At 45.9% G+C, this 15,672-nt stretch overlaps 1 long non-coding RNA gene across 1 annotated transcript; it reads right to left on the bottom strand.

Moving 5' to 3' along the window:
• Positions 1 to 1,323: 1,323 nt before the first annotated feature.
• Positions 1,324 to 15,105, bottom strand: LOC130122447 (uncharacterized). The gene is made up of 3 exons (XR_008811240.1): positions 14,977 to 15,105; positions 13,461 to 13,616; positions 1,324 to 1,431 (listed from the first exon to the last, which is right to left on the bottom strand). It is a non-coding gene; the product is annotated as an uncharacterized LOC130122447 (long non-coding RNA).
• Between the last annotated feature and the right edge of the window lie 567 nt (positions 15,106 to 15,672).

The raw sequence follows: 15,672 nt of genomic DNA, 5'->3' as shown, positions 1-15,672 counted from the left end.
TTGAGTTTAAATACTTGGGGTCAACTGTCCAAAGTAACGGGGAGTGCATGAGAGAGGTGAAGAAGAGAGTGCAGGCAGGGTGGAGTGGGTGGAGAAGTGTGTCAGGAGTGATTTGCGACAGAAGGGTATCAGCAAGAGTTAAAGGGAAAGTTTACAAGATGGTTGTGAGACCAGCTATGTTATATGGTTTGGAGACAGTGGCACTGACGAAAAGACAGGAGGCGGAGCTGGAGGTGGCAGAGTTGAAGATGCTAAGATTTTCACTGGGAGTAACGAAGAAGGACAGGATTAGGAACGATTATATTAGAGGGACCGCTCAGGTTGGACGGTTTGGAGACAAAGCAAGAGAGGCAAGATTGAGATGGCTTGGACATGTGTGGAGGAGAGATGCTGAGTATATTGGGAGAAAGATGCTGAATATGGAGCTGCCAGGGAAGAGGAGAAGAGGAAGGCCAAAGAGGAGGTTTATGGATGTGGTGAGGGAAGACATGCAGGTGGCTGGTGTGACAGAGGAAGACGCAGAAGACAGGAAGAAATGGAAACGGATGATCCGCTGTGGCGACCCCTAACGGGAGCAGCCGAAAGTAGTAGTAGTAGATTCAGACACACAGGTAGATCCATATAAAAAAAAACAACAACAACAGCAAAAATACAACACCGGACAAGAACACAAAAGTATAGCTAAAAGAGCAGATCACAAGTCCACAATGATTAAAAGCTATACAGGCATTTGTTCCAATGTTTCCAGAAACAAGAGGAGTACCTTGGGTCGCTTTGTGTAGGCTCAGTTAAGAGCATTATAATTACATTCTTGGAATCAATCAATCGACACAAATTTGTACATAAAATTTCTCAGCACAGCATGAAAAGTGGGAACATTGCTAGTCACAAACATATGACTCGCACTTGTCCATCTTGGAAGCTTGAGCAAGAGTCTGAATGCATCATTGTATGCTAGCTGCAGCTTTTTCATTTTTGCTTTGCTATAGTCGCACCACAAGTGGGCTGTATAGAGTGGCATACGGTAGGCCCTAAAAAGAGCAGTTTTAACATCATCTGTACACATATGAAATTTGTGTGGCAGCATATTGGCTTGTGCATACAGTTTGCAACAAATAGCAGGAAAGAAATAGCTGGAGAGAAATGAGTCAAGCATTTAAAGACAGCAATTGGGGGGGAAAAACAGAGAACACTGGACATGATTGTTGTGCCTGCACTTTATAAATGTCGTCATTCATCACTGGAATAAAACACATACTGTCCGGTCATCAACAGACACTGACATCACTTCATGTGTTGTCTTCATCCCACTTCTCCTCATAACTGATTTCTAGCATGCTTTACTCAGGCGGCCATATAGTATAGACGTGTAGACGGCGGCTTTAGTCCTCGTGTCTGTCCTCAAGGATTAAATGGATGCTGGTGACATTACTGTGGTGGAAAAACATAAACACACGCAAATAAATGAATAAATAAATAAATAAATAATACAAAAAGATGGGGGGGGGGGTCAAAATAAAACTGTTTTCCACATAAAGATTTGTGTCATTATTCACATTACAGGGTGGTCAGGTTGTAGTCGGGCAGCAACATCAATTCAACCAGGCTGCCTTCAATGAGGAGAAAAACCTCCTCACCAGAGGAGAATCAATCAGTCAACCAAGCTGCATTTTATATAGCGCTTTTCTAGCGGCAACAGCCACTCAAAGCGCTTTACGTTTCTGGTCAAATCTGAATTTCAGACACCTGTTATAATGGAGATCCAAGTTGGGCCCTGTTACAGGATGATGACTTGATGAGTCATCAGGTGCTCTCCACTACCCTCTTTATTAGGAGTCCAATCAGCGAAGCTGGTGGAACCCTATTGTATTTGTTAGGATTATTATTTTTTTTCTCCATTAAAAGTGTGTGAAGCTCCGCAACCGTAAGTCCTAGACCAACCAACTTTGGTACGTGGATTCCTATGGCCCCCCACTACTCCGGCACCACAAATCACCTATGTCAGCAAGATGGTGGCGCTATAACAAAGGGTCATGCGTAAAAGGCTATAATTCCCACACCATAAGTCAGATCAACACAAAACTGCACAGACATATGCATCTGAATGTGCTCTACAACTTTGTTATCGGGACCACATATGTCAGCCATATAGTTTGCCCGCCATTTTGACTTGTATTAGTTTGGGCGCGGTTTCTCAGCTAAAAGTGTCTGAGGCTCAGCAATCATAAGTCCTAGACCAACCAAATTTGGTAGGTGCATTCATACGGCCCCCCACTACTCTGGCACTACATATCACCCATGTCAGCCAGATAGTGGCGCTACAACAAAGGGTCATGCTTAAAAGGCCATAACTTCCACAGCATAAGTCAGATCAACACAAAACTTAATCGACCCATGCATCTCAATGTGCTCAACAACTTTACTATTGGGACCACCTATGTCAGTCATATAGTTTGCCCGCTATTTTGACTTATTTGGTGTGGAATCGCTGCAGCTCTACATACCACACGCCAGGACACCTGGGTTTAACGACATACTTTTTCTTTTTACGGCAGTCGGCTAGGACGCAAGAAATCAGACACCGTCTGGTCCAGTTTTGGAAACTCTGGCACATGTTTCTGAAGCAATGGAAGTGTTACGACATTTAAAAAAATTACGGTAATCGTCTAGGACACAGGCGACCCAAGTAATCCGACATTGTCATAGCTAGTTGGAAACTCGGGTAGGCTACTGTTTCTGAAGCAAGATTCTTCAATCTTTATTACATTATCAACAGCGGTTTAGTCTCATGTTGAAACGGTAGTCTATTACAGGCTAGGTGTATAAAAGGCCCCTACGTATCGTAGCGTTAATTATTTACGTTGGGTGAAGGTATATGGTCATGAGGACAAAACCATTCAAATTGCTCCATAGGGGGCGCAACAGTGCCAACGCTTGGACCCCTCCCAACGCCGCTTGCGGCTTTAATTCAATTTAAATTTCTAGATATGAAGTTCCATGTGAACCTGTCTTCTACCTGTCTTCTGCCCTTCATTCGGGGGGGTTACAACCCCCCCTAAAATGTATGTGAATGAGTGCATCTAAAATTATATGCTGTTGTTAGATATTAAAGATTTTGCGTTTTATAATCAACATTATGATCATCATCTAGAAAACTGGCTTTAAATATATATTGGCCTGCTGCCCAATAATGCTGGGACCCTACTTGAATAAGCGGCTTGGATAATGGATGGATATATATATCTATATATCTATATCTGATCATGCCCTTTCCTCCCCTTGACACTCAAGTAGAGACAAGCATTGCTGCGTGCTTGACTGACATCTCAGAGTGGGTGGCGACACACCACCTGAAGCTCAATCTGGACAAGACAGAGCTGATGTTCCTCCCGGGGAAAGGTTGCCCGCACCGAGACCTGGCCATCACCATTGACAACACCATGGTGACGCCAACTCAGACTGCGAGGAATCTGGGTGTGATCCTGGACGACCAACTGTTGTTTGCTGCAAACCTTGCATCAGTTGCTCGCTCCTGCAGATTTCTCCTCTATAACATCAGGAGGTTCAACCATTCCTCACCGACGAGACATCACAGGGGCTCATCCAGGCTCTGGTCATCTCCCGGCTGGACTACGGCAACTCCCTCCTTGCTGGTGCCCTGGCGTTGGCCATCAGGAGCTTGTTCAGAAAGCTGCAGCTCATCTTGTGTTCAACCGCCCTAAGTTCTCCCACACAACTCCCCTTCTCATGTCCCTACACTGGCTCCCAGCAGCTGCTCGCATCCAGTTTAAGACTCTGGTGCTAGCCTACAGGGCAGTGAAAGGAACAGCTCCTTCCTAACTCCAGGCCATGGTCAAGCCCTACACCCCCGCCCGACCACTTCGCTCTGCTGCCTCGGGACGCCTGGTTGCCCCGTCGCTCAGAGGCCCCTGCTGCCGATCAACCCAGTCACAGCTCTTTTCTGTCCTGGCCCCACAGTGGTGGAATGAACTCCCCACTGATGTCAGGACAGCGGAGTCTCTGCCCATCTTTCGGCGCAGGTTGAAAACTTGCCTCTTCAAGAACTACTACCCTGTTACTTGCTCTTAGCACTCATTGTATTCACTCATTTAAAAAGAAAAATCTCTTTCGTGCGCTTTTACTTTAGGACTGGTTTTGCTCTTAGATGCTTGTTTAGAGAGAAGACGCACTTATGACCTCTGATGACAAGTAGTTCTCTTGATTTCCTATGTTAAATGCACTTATTGTAAGTCACTTTGGATAAAAGCGTCGGCTAAATGACTGTAATGTAATATATATAAATATATACATTTATTTAGATTAAGATAGATGTAGGGAAAAACTAATTAAGATAGATGTAGGAAAAAACTAATCCATAGAAGTTTTTCATATATATATATATATATGGTTTTGACAGCTGACGATTGCTTATAGCATGAAACAGGCTTGTACTGTCTCATAGAGAATTTACTTGACTAACTGAATTATTTTGCTCTTTATTTGTTGAGCACTTTCCCTACCATTGAGTGTTTCTTTTAACAAAGTTTTATATATATATATTGCTCTCTGAGCACTTTTCTCTCTTTGCCTCTCCCCCATTTCTTATCACCTGGTATTTTCCATCCGGTTTCATTCGAGGTACTAGGATTTCACACAAACACCTGGATAGAGATGTACGCACGACATGCGCCATCAGCTTTAACATAAACAAATGACTCATTTGATAAAGCTTTTGAAGTGTTTCTGATGTGTCAGCTTGATTTTCTGGGGTGTCTGTTCTCTAAAAACATCACTGAGATGGGCTAACTTTAGCTCTGATGAAATGGTGCAAAAGCATCTATATTTTACAAGGCCAATGTTAAGCGTCCATTCAGGATAGCGTGAATAATATGGAGCATTGCAAATTTTGCACTATGTATCCTTATTGTAACAGCACACTGGATTTCTGATTTTCAAGCTTGATAAGTCACTCTTTGAATTTCATTTGCCAGCAATTGAAATAAATCGAGCGTTATGAAAGTAACTACGGTTCTATGAATTGTGGATGACCGCCATAGACAGTAATGTAAGACCTGTATATGCATCACGCACATGTACAGGAGGTCAAGACATAATACCAGCATAGTCACACGTGTGACCAGGGTGACGCAAGCAACCTGATAAAGGGGCCTGGCACCCAGCAGTCGTGTCGTACAGAATCTTCTCGTCAAGATTCCGAGTGACAATGAAGTCTGGTGGTCATCCAGAATCATAGAACCTTAGTTACATTTGTAACTGTCATTCTATTTCATTCTTCCTGACTGCCAGAGACGGTATGCAATGCCTGGATGGCCCATACCAACAAAGTCACGAGGAATCTGCACTCACCGTGCCTCAGCTGCAGACCAAAGGAGCAAACAAGACCACTGTCACCACAGGATGCAGGATGGTCACGTTAACTCTGTAGAAGTGGGCAAAGGTACAGGAAGAAGCCCAAGTAGTTGCAGCACAGATGTCACTCAGTGGAACACCCTTCAATGCAGCCCAAGAGGTGGAGACACCCCTGACTGAATGACATTTCACAGGGGGGACCGGGAGGCCCCTGGGCCTGCATTCTTATGCTATGGTATTGACAACCCAGTTTGAGAGTCTTTGTTTGGACAAGGTGCAACCCTTCCTGTGCCCTCCATAACACACAGCACATCAAACTTATGAAACCCAGCTGACACATCTATGTAGTGCCTCGGAGCCTAAATAGGAGAACATAGGCTGACATTAAGATGCAGTTCCTCCGCCCCTGGCTGCAGGCGGAAAACTGCCAAATTGACAGGCTTGTAGAGGTGCTCAAGCAGGAGGCGTGACAACTTTCTCTTTCAGCCACACAACGTGCACCATTTATTCCTTCCACCATTACAACAACAAAAAACCCGCGCAGCGGAAGTGTGTCACTGTAAACCCGAACCGAGAAAACAGCAGCTGTAAACTAACGTTCCTACTAGCTCAATAAGGGGAATTATGTATCCCCATAACCACTACACACGTCCCCCCAGAATTCGCCTTAATACGAAAAGTCAGTGTGGCGAGGGGGGCAGATCTCTCTGCCCCAACGGCTCCACTGAACAGGAGCTGGGGGCTGGTTAACCGCAGGCAAAGCAGCAGAGTCCTCACAGCTGGACCGGGGAAAGGGAGGGGCTGGGGAAGCAGGGGGCGGCTCGCCGGGGGAGGGGGGCAGAGCCGGGGGGCGCCCCCGCCGTGGGGGCAGGGCAAGACCAACAGGGCGGTCTAAGTCCAGGTGAGCAGGCTGGAGGTGGTCCACAGAAACCCGCTCCAGCCTGCTGCCAACCTCCACCTCAAAGTGCTTATCTCCAGTGTCCCGTACCCGAAATGGGCCGTCGTAGGATGGCTGCAGGGGACCGCGGTGCGCGTCGTGACGTATGAAAACATACTCCGCCGACCACAGCTCCGTGGGGACATAGGACTGACAGCCGCCATGCTGAGAAGTGGGGACCGGTGCAAAAGCCCTGGCTTCCTCCTGCAGCGCAGTCCGTTGGCATCTGGCGGACCAGGGAGCTGTGGCGGTGGGAAGGAAATCCCCCGGGACCTGAAGTGGCTGTCCGTAGACCAGTTCGGCGGATGAGGACTGGAGGTCCTCCTTGGGAGCCGTCCTGAGCCCAAGCATGACCCAAGGCAGTTTGTCGACCCAGCGGTCGTCCTTGAGGGTAGCCCGCAACGCGGCCTTCATCGAGCGATGGAACCTCTCGACCAATCCATTCGTTTGAGGGTGATACGCTGTGGTGCGATGGAGCCTCGCCCCTAAACCCGCGGCGATCTCCTCCCAGAGCGCGGACGTGAATTGCGGCCCTCTGTCCGAGGAGAGGTCAGATGGGGTGCCAAAGCGGGCGACCCAGGTTCCGATGAACGCTCGGGCAACCTCAGGCGCTGTCGTGGACGAAAGCGGGACGGCCTCTGGCCATCGCGTGGTCCTGTCGACCATGGTGAGCAGGTATGTGAAACCACGGGAGGGGGGGAGGGGGCCTACCAGGTCCACATTCACGTGGTCGAACCTCCTCTCAGGTACCGTGAAAGGCATCAGGGGCGCTTTGACGTGCTGGAGCACTTTGGAGCGTTGGCACTCCACACAGGTGTCAGCCCAGTCCCTCACATCCTCTTTGAGTCCATGCCAGACAAACTTTGCCGCCACCAACCTCTGAAGGCTTTCTGCCAGGGTGAGACAGCCCATGTCGTTGCCGATGACTCCCAGGACTCTGGCAATTTGAGAGAAACCGCGTTGATTTCGTCAACCATGTTCGTTCGAAAGATTGTCTCTGATAACTACCAAGAGACAAACGTCGGGGTCACCAGTGTAGAGGAACTCAAGCAGGAGTCGTGACAACTCTCTCTTTCGGCTACACAACGTGCACCATTTATTCCTTCCACCATTACAACAAAAACCCGCGCAGCGGAAGTGTGTCACTGTAAACCCGAACCGAGAAAACGGCAGCTGTAAACTAACGTTCCTACTAGCTCAATAAGGGGAATTATGTATCCCCATAACCACTACAGGCTAATTGATGTGAAAAGCTGAAAGCCTCTTAGGAAGAAATGAGGGGTTGGGCCATATAGTAACCCCAGACCCATCAGAATTCCAACACAAACAGTCCCTGACAACAGACAAGGCAGGAAGCTCACCAACTCCTTTTGCAGAGGCAACAGTGAGGAGAAAGGCAGTCTTACCAGACAGCCATCTGAGGCCGGCCAATTCCAGGGGCTCAAATGGTGGGGAACATAAAGTTTCTAGGATGATAGGCAAATCTCATGAAGGCACCTGTACAACATGCGGGGACCGAAACTAGAGAGCACCTTTCAGAAAACAGCTCACCAGAGGATGTGACCTTACAGTTCGATTGTCCATGAACACATGTTGAGCCGAGATGACAGCAACATACACCTTAATGATAGAGACCAAGAGTCACTGATCCAGCAACACCTGTAAATATTCGAGCAATATAGTGCAGAGTAACACTCGGGGTCCATGTGTTCATCCTTGCACCAACTGGAAAAGAGTTTCCACCTGTTGGCATACAGCACCCTAGTTGAGGATGCTCAAGCATTAAGTATGGTCTGGACCACACCTTGATCACAAGAACGGAATCGGCCGGCAGCCATACCAACATGTACCCTGGCTCTGCTGAATGACAGAAACTAAGCAGGTGTGGGCTTGACAGGTACTTGGATGGGAGACCTCCAGGGAAGAGTTGCTGCTGGAAGTGGTGTTTGTGGGCCACCAGGGGGCAGTCTTCCCCCTGGTCCTAATAAAAATCCCAATGCACCAGTGCCGTGATGGGGACACTGTGCTGTAGGAGATGCCGTCCTTTGGATGAGACATTAAACCGTGGTCCTGACTCACTATGGTCATTAAAGATCCCAAGGCACTTATCACAAAGAGTAGGGGTCCCCCGATGTCCTGGCAAAAATTCCCAACCTGGCTCTCTCCATCTGATTATGTAATTGGCTCAACGATTCCTCCATCTCCACCTCAAGCTGATCTGTAGTGAGCGTTCTGGTACAAAATGGCTGCCGTGCATCACCCAAGTGGATGCTACACATTGGTGGTGGTTGAGGTGAGTTTCCCCCCACACTGTGAAGTGCTTTGGGTGTCTAGATAAAAGCGCTATATAATGTAATCCATTATTGTCATTATTATTAACTCAGGCAAGCCTGGCCCTTTAGAGGCCAAACATGCAACTGAAGTGGATCTGGGTGAGGATGCCAAATGAGTGTCAGCATGAGTAGTGGAAATGGAGGGAAAGCATAAAGGAGGCAATCTGGCCAAGGGTGTGCCAGCGTGTCCTGCCCCAATGGACTGGTTGGTTCCAAGACCAAGTAGTGTGTGTGTGTGTGTGTGTGTGTGTGTGTGTGTGTGTGTGTGTGTGTGTGTGTGTGACATAGAGAGAGAGTGTGAGTGTCAGTGTGTTGTGTGTGCATAAGTGCTTTTGTTTGTTTGTGCGTATGTGTGTGTCCGTATGCGCTTACTTGTCTGTGTGGGGGTGTAAACGGGTTGTGTGTCCAGGTTTATATGTGTGTTTGCCTTTGTTAGTTTGTGTGTGTGTGTGTGCGTTTGTGTGTTTGTTTGTTTTTGTGTATCTAACCATAATTCTTCCTGTAATATCTTGATGGAAAATCAATAACTCAGATGGAGACCAAACTGTGCATGGAGACTGGGTATTTTTCCTGACACGCCTTCAGAACGGGTAATTGGACTGTTATTACAACCACGTCCACCAGGTGGCTGAATAGTATTATTTCCAATATAGCCTAATACGTTACACCCCCCCCTTTAAACTTGAACCCTCTATAACTCAAAATATTGAAATGTAAAAATTTAAAAAATTAAACAAAACACTTACTTTAAAAACTAAAATTTTCTTTTGCATTTATAAATGTCTCTTGTTTTTTTTTTCAATGTCCAGCTCCAATAACAATAACCAAAAACATTTTTTTTTCCAACTAGCAAGGGAGAGGTAGACTGCTCTACCCTTGCACACCAAATCTAAGGGATTATTCTGCCTTTTTTTTTTCTCAAAGGTTCGGTCTTTTAGGTGGAATATGCACTCGTTCAAGATATCGGCGCAGTGAATGTTGTGATGCTGGTGTGTCAGCATCTGTCTCCGCTGGTATCACTGAAGTATCTCTGCACTGGGTTGGAGAGTGCGGCGGTTCTGCCGGGCTGGGTCTTGCAGGTGTCCTCAGGGAGTGAGCTGATCTAGGAGTGGACTCACTACTGTACTGAGCCTCTGGTATGACTACTTGGATGTGGTGATTCCGGGTCTGTTGTCAGGTAAGTATGACCACCTGAGTTGTGACAGACGTAGACAAAAACACTGCATAGTCGGTACTGGGTGAGGCCGCCGCAAATGGAAGTTACACCACCATCTTCCCACACCTCCACACATCGCAATAGCAATCGCGATGTCAGCCTGTGCAATTATAAGGTCTGGTTCACAGCAAAACTCAGGCAGCTTCGTCAGGCCAAAGAGGAAGCCTACAGGGGCGGAGATAGGATCTGGCACAACCAAGACAGAAGTACACTCACAAAGGAGATCAGAGTGGCAAAAAGGTGCTACTCTGAAGAGTTGGAAAACAGGTTTTCTGCCAACGGCCCATCATCAGTCTGGAGCACTTTAAAAGACATTACCAACTACAAGAGACCCCCCCCCCCACACACACACACACACTGCAGGGAACCATCACCTGGCTGACAATCTACATGGGTTTTACTGCAGGTTTGATAAGCGTACTTTCACATCGCTCACCCTCTCCGGTCACGACACACAACCAGATACGTAGTTGATGTTGTCCCCTTCCTATCACAATCTGAGAAGTCGGTTCCAGTTTTGCCAGATTTTGTAAGGCCATTTGGTGAAGTTTCAGGATATACAATTAATTTGCAGAAGAGTGAATTTATGTCACGTGGTGCTGATCTTAACACTGAATTTCTGCATGATCTCCCTTTCAAAATTATGGATAAACTAAAGTATCTTGGAGTAGTCCTGGTAAAAGACCCTAAGCTAATTTTTTAAGATGAACTTTCTTGAAAAAGTGGAAAAGCTGGGGGGGGGGGGGGCGGCATTGAAAAATGGAGGACCCTTGAGGGCCCCTGTCTATTGGCAGGAAGGTTACAGATTGGAAGTATCCACTGAGACTCCATCTTGGGTTGCCATTGAAAACTGTTATGTCAAAAACAGTTCTCTTCCAGCACTCCTTTTCTCAGTCCCCAGATCCCTACAAATAATAAGGTGGATAACTTAATCATCTTGAAAATATGGTAGCAAATAAAGAAGGGCTGCAGACTACCAGACACTTCTATTCATACCCCAGTATATCGCAATCATGCATTCCCCCATCCCTCTCAGATGCATCTTTTGACAGTTGGAGGCTAAAAGGTGTAGTCACTTTGGAAGATTTGTATATTAACAACCAATTTGCCTCTTTTGCTCAGTTAAAAAAAACAAGTTCTCTCTTGCCACAACACATTTCTCCCGATACGTACAGATGAGGAATTATGTTCATCAGTGTGCATCTAACTGAGTCTCTCCCTTAAGGAAGAATGATTTATAAGCTTTTGTTGGGCCCACCTGAATCCCAAAAATTGGTCTCAGACTTTGTAAATATATTTTCTGAACAAGTAAATTATGCCACACATTCTCTGAAAAATGCCTGGGAGGAGGAACTGGGAATATAGATTGGGGATGATGTTTGGGAGGAGGCCTTAGCAGGACCCGATCTTGTTCTATTAATGTCAAGCATCAAATAATCCAATTCAAGGTGATGCACAGGCTTCATTAGTCAAAAACTAAATTGCACAGAATCTTTCCTACCGTTTCCTCTCTGTGTGATCTGCTCAACCCCCTGCAGTTTGCCTACCGAGCAAACAGGTCAGTGGAGGATGCAGTCAACATGGGCTTGCATTACATCTTCCAACACCTTGGGTCCCCTGGGACACACTCAAGGGTCCTGTTTGTGGACTTCAGTTCCGCGTTCAGTACCTTCATCCCAGATATCCTCTACTTCAAACTCACCCAACTCACCGTACCAGCCCCCATCTGCCAGTGGATTAAAAACGTCCTGACAGACAGGAGGCAGCAGGTGACACTGGAGAAAATCCACATCCAGCAAAGCCCCCTGAAGCAAATTTGTAATTTGTGATATTGGGCTATACAAATAAAATTGACTTGACTTGACCTAGACAATCAGCACTGGGACCCTCTTCTCTTCTCCCTCTACTTAAATGATTGCATCTTAGCTGACCTATCTGTTAAACTCCAGACATTTGCAGACAACACAACCATCATTGGCCTTATCTAGGACGTTGACAAGTCTGCATATAGACGGGAAGTTGATCAACTGGCCCTCTGGTGCAGCCATAACAACCTGGAGCTCAATACGCTCAAAACAGTGGAGATGACAGTATAGACACAATCATCAAAAAGGCCCAGCACAGAATGCACCTTTTCCACCAGTTCAAGAAATTCAACCCACCCCAGGAACTGCACCATTGCACTTTATCACCTCTCATTTCACCTGTATAAGTCAATCCTTGTGTATATATCTGCAGATTGTTGTGTTGTAGTGTTGTTATTCTATGGTAAGTACACTGAGAGAGCCACAAAACCAGAGTCAAATTCCATGTATGTGCAAAACCTACATGGCCAATAAACATGATTCTGATTCTGAGCTAGTTGGGTTTTGACTCGCTGGTCTTCCTCTCAGAAGAGTGAATTACTACCACTCGAGGACCAGCGACCTGGGGCATCGTTCTCCTCCATCACCTCCACTGCGCCACTATCTGCACATGAGGTCAGGTTGTCAGAGGATGCAAGCTCAACCCTGTCATGTCCTGGACTACATTGGAGAGCAGAGTCGGAAAATTGTCAGCAAGCCCCTTGTCCCTCGACTGATTGCACCTATTACAGGCATAGGAAAGGTTCTTGCACACCAGAGAGATGAACCGGTAGAGTACTCCTCTATGTCAAGTGTCCCTAGACCCATTTCTTAAACCCAGCTAATTTACTCCTCAGCCAACCCCGTAAGGCTCTGGTCACAAGCAACATCAATTAAAGTGAGTGACATGAATTAAAGTAATTAAAGTAACAAGAAACATGAATTAAAGTAAAGGAGAGAGAGAGAGAGAGAGAGAGAGAGAGAGAGAGAGAGAGAGAGAGAGAGAGAGAGAGAGAGAGAGAGAGAGAGAGAGAGAGAGAGAGAGAGAGAGAGAGAGAGAGCGAGAGCGAGAGAGAGACACTCATCAGGTTTTCAGAGTCCATGTAGAGGTCCTCTGTCGCTGGATGCAGAGATTCAAAGTGCATCCAGTCTGTTGGTGCCACAGTCAGCGAGCCAATGACATAAAATTCAGCCCTGGATACAGCTGCCAAACTTAGAAATTAAACCTATTTTGAACCATTGGACCATTTTTAAAAAAAATTTATTTTGAGATACTTTATTGATCCCTGAAGGGAAATTATGCTCTGAATTTAACCCATCCTAGCTGTGTAGCTAGGAGCAGTGGCAAGCTGCCATGCAACACCCGGGGACCAACTCCAGTTCTTCTTTCCATTGCCTCCGTCAGGGGCACAGACAGGAGTATTAACCCTAACATGCATGTCTTTTTGATGGTGGGGGAAACTGGAGCACCCGGAGAAAAACCACTGCAGACACGGGGCGAACATGCAAATTCCACACAGGACCACCTGGGATGACCCCCAATTGAAACTGTACCTATGGAAAAACACCCATGGGTTGAGTCACAGCCACCACAATGTTAATCTCCCTTCAGGTAAACAATGGCAAAAGGTTTGTCTCGATGACACAGACTTGTCTCAGCTCTTGAGTTACATACCAACTTGGGGCCTGAGCTTTTCATGTTCAGAAATGTGCGCTGACTGAAACCAACATAATTTGAAAAGCATATGTGAAATATTTACTTTTGAGGTGGATTTTCCTATCACATGACGAGATGAGATGAGATGAGATGAGACGAGACGAGATGAGATGAGATGAGATGAGATGAGATGAGATGAGACAAGACGAGCTGAGCAGGGAACATCGCACTGCGTTGGCCCACATCTGATCTGGCCACACTACAGAGGAGAACAGAAGCTGGGAGTTTATTGTTTTCATGGAGTTTGCACACAGTACAAACATCCCTGTTACTTCACTCACCAAAAGACTAAAACAACGGTGCCAGAGCTTTCAATCACCATTTATATTGCTTACCGATTTCATCTCTTGTTCCATGAGTTATATCCCTAAATCAATACCCAGATAAATAAGCAATAAATAACTGATAAAAACGGGGCAGACCAAACGGTTTTCTCATGATATGTTACGAACACATTTCATTTAAATCATTTTTATTTTGCACGTCAAAATGCAAAAGGTTCTGGGGAAAAAGATATATATTTAGAGCACAATAAGCTGGACAGAAGTTCAATAGCAGCAAAGTCAGGTAAGTCGATTTGGGCAAAATCTCTCGAGCTTGTTTTAATTGGATGACCCCTGGATGTTCATGTTAAACCATGTATACTGCAATGTCTCTGGTGATGCAGGAGGAATTATAGAAACATTTTTACCCAGTGGTTCACAAGACGAAGAAGCTTGCTGGAACGTGTTGCAGCCACTGTTTTTTGTACCAATAAAATCTCATCCGTAACCTGTTCGTGAACAATGGTCAGCGGTTTAAAAACACTGCTCTGATAACAACTGTAGCTCTCCTGTCTGTCCTCTGGAGCCTGCAGATAACCTCTTATCAAGACAGGAACACAGGAACCATAGCAGTTGACTTTCCACTTCCTGTCATCATTCCAGTACAAGAGGCACAGTTGCAAGGAGTGGGGGGCAAAGTGGCCCTGAGCCACTAAAAATGGCCATGTATCAAATATCTAGACAAGAATGGAGGTTTTACCAGTCACTAAACTTTGCCAAATGGGTGTACTGCCATACATTTGACAGATAAACTAGTGTGCCAGACCCCAAACCCTTCAGCTCTATCCATTATCATTGAATCGGACAGCCAATGTGAAATAAGTTTGCCCATTAAGTCAGGCTCTTTTTCACTTTTCACTGACCAAACAAGTCATGCATGATAGATACTCTTAAAGTATGAGAATCACAGATACTAAAGGGCCAGTTTTGTACTTCTCTTGTGAAATCTAGGGCAAAAATGTGGGGTCAGGTTAAACCAAGAGAGGATGCCTGAGTGCAAAAGTACAAATTACAACAATAAAAGTGAGAATTTCTGAAAGAAAATTGTTCCAAATAACCTTTTAGAATACAAGGTTATAGAATGATTATAACCAGTAAATGTAATTGTAAATAATTTCACCATGGTAATTTGACGCTTTTTCTATCATCAATCATAATTTTACAGGGCCACAAAGACAATATTCAATACTCTGCATGTAAGAAGTAAAAGCTGATAATATCAGATTAATATAATACCTGCCTGGTACAAACAACAGGCAAAGCCAGCCTGCTCAGGAGGAATGTAGTTGGTACTGGATCCAGACATTCCTTCAAGGCTGTGGAATCTAGATGACAACAAGCTGTGTGTCCGCTGGTGGCCATTGGATGATGACGGCCCATTCTTTGCCTCCTCTCTGGCTATTGTTCACGCTGTGATTGACTGAGGGAGGTGTTTGTTGCTGCTGGACCCTTATCTGTGTTTCTTGGACTTGGTCACAAGAGGCAGTTGCTGTGGTTTAGGAACAAAGTCTGAAGAAACTGACCAGACCAAAAATGCGGTGTGCCTTTTAGTTTATTAGTCAGAGAAGGAGACACTGGAGCCTGTCGCCACATAACCGGTACAAACTGGTGGGGAAAAACTGAGATGCAATAGTACTGTATGTCTTATTAGATTATTAAATATCTATGTATTTGGCAGTGTTCCCTCAACAGAATCATTTAAACCGGCATATTTCAGTGTCAGTCTTCACAAGGGAGCATATTGTACTAGCTTATAGTTGCTGGCTGGTATTTACAGTAAAAGGGAGGACATGGTCTATTCCGTTGCCTACCAACACGGGGATCACTGGTTCGAATCCCCGTGTTACCGCCGGCTTGGTCGGGTGTCCCTACAGACACAATTGGTCGTGTATGCGGTTGGGAGGCCGGATGTGGGTATGTGTCCTGGTTGCT

This window comes from Lampris incognitus, chromosome 13 (genome assembly GCF_029633865.1).
Source record: "Lampris incognitus isolate fLamInc1 chromosome 13, fLamInc1.hap2, whole genome shotgun sequence".
Taxonomy (NCBI): Eukaryota; Metazoa; Chordata; class Actinopteri; order Lampriformes; family Lampridae; genus Lampris; species Lampris incognitus.
Note: the sequence above shows the minus strand (reverse complement) of the source record. Positions and strands in the feature narration are given on the sequence as shown.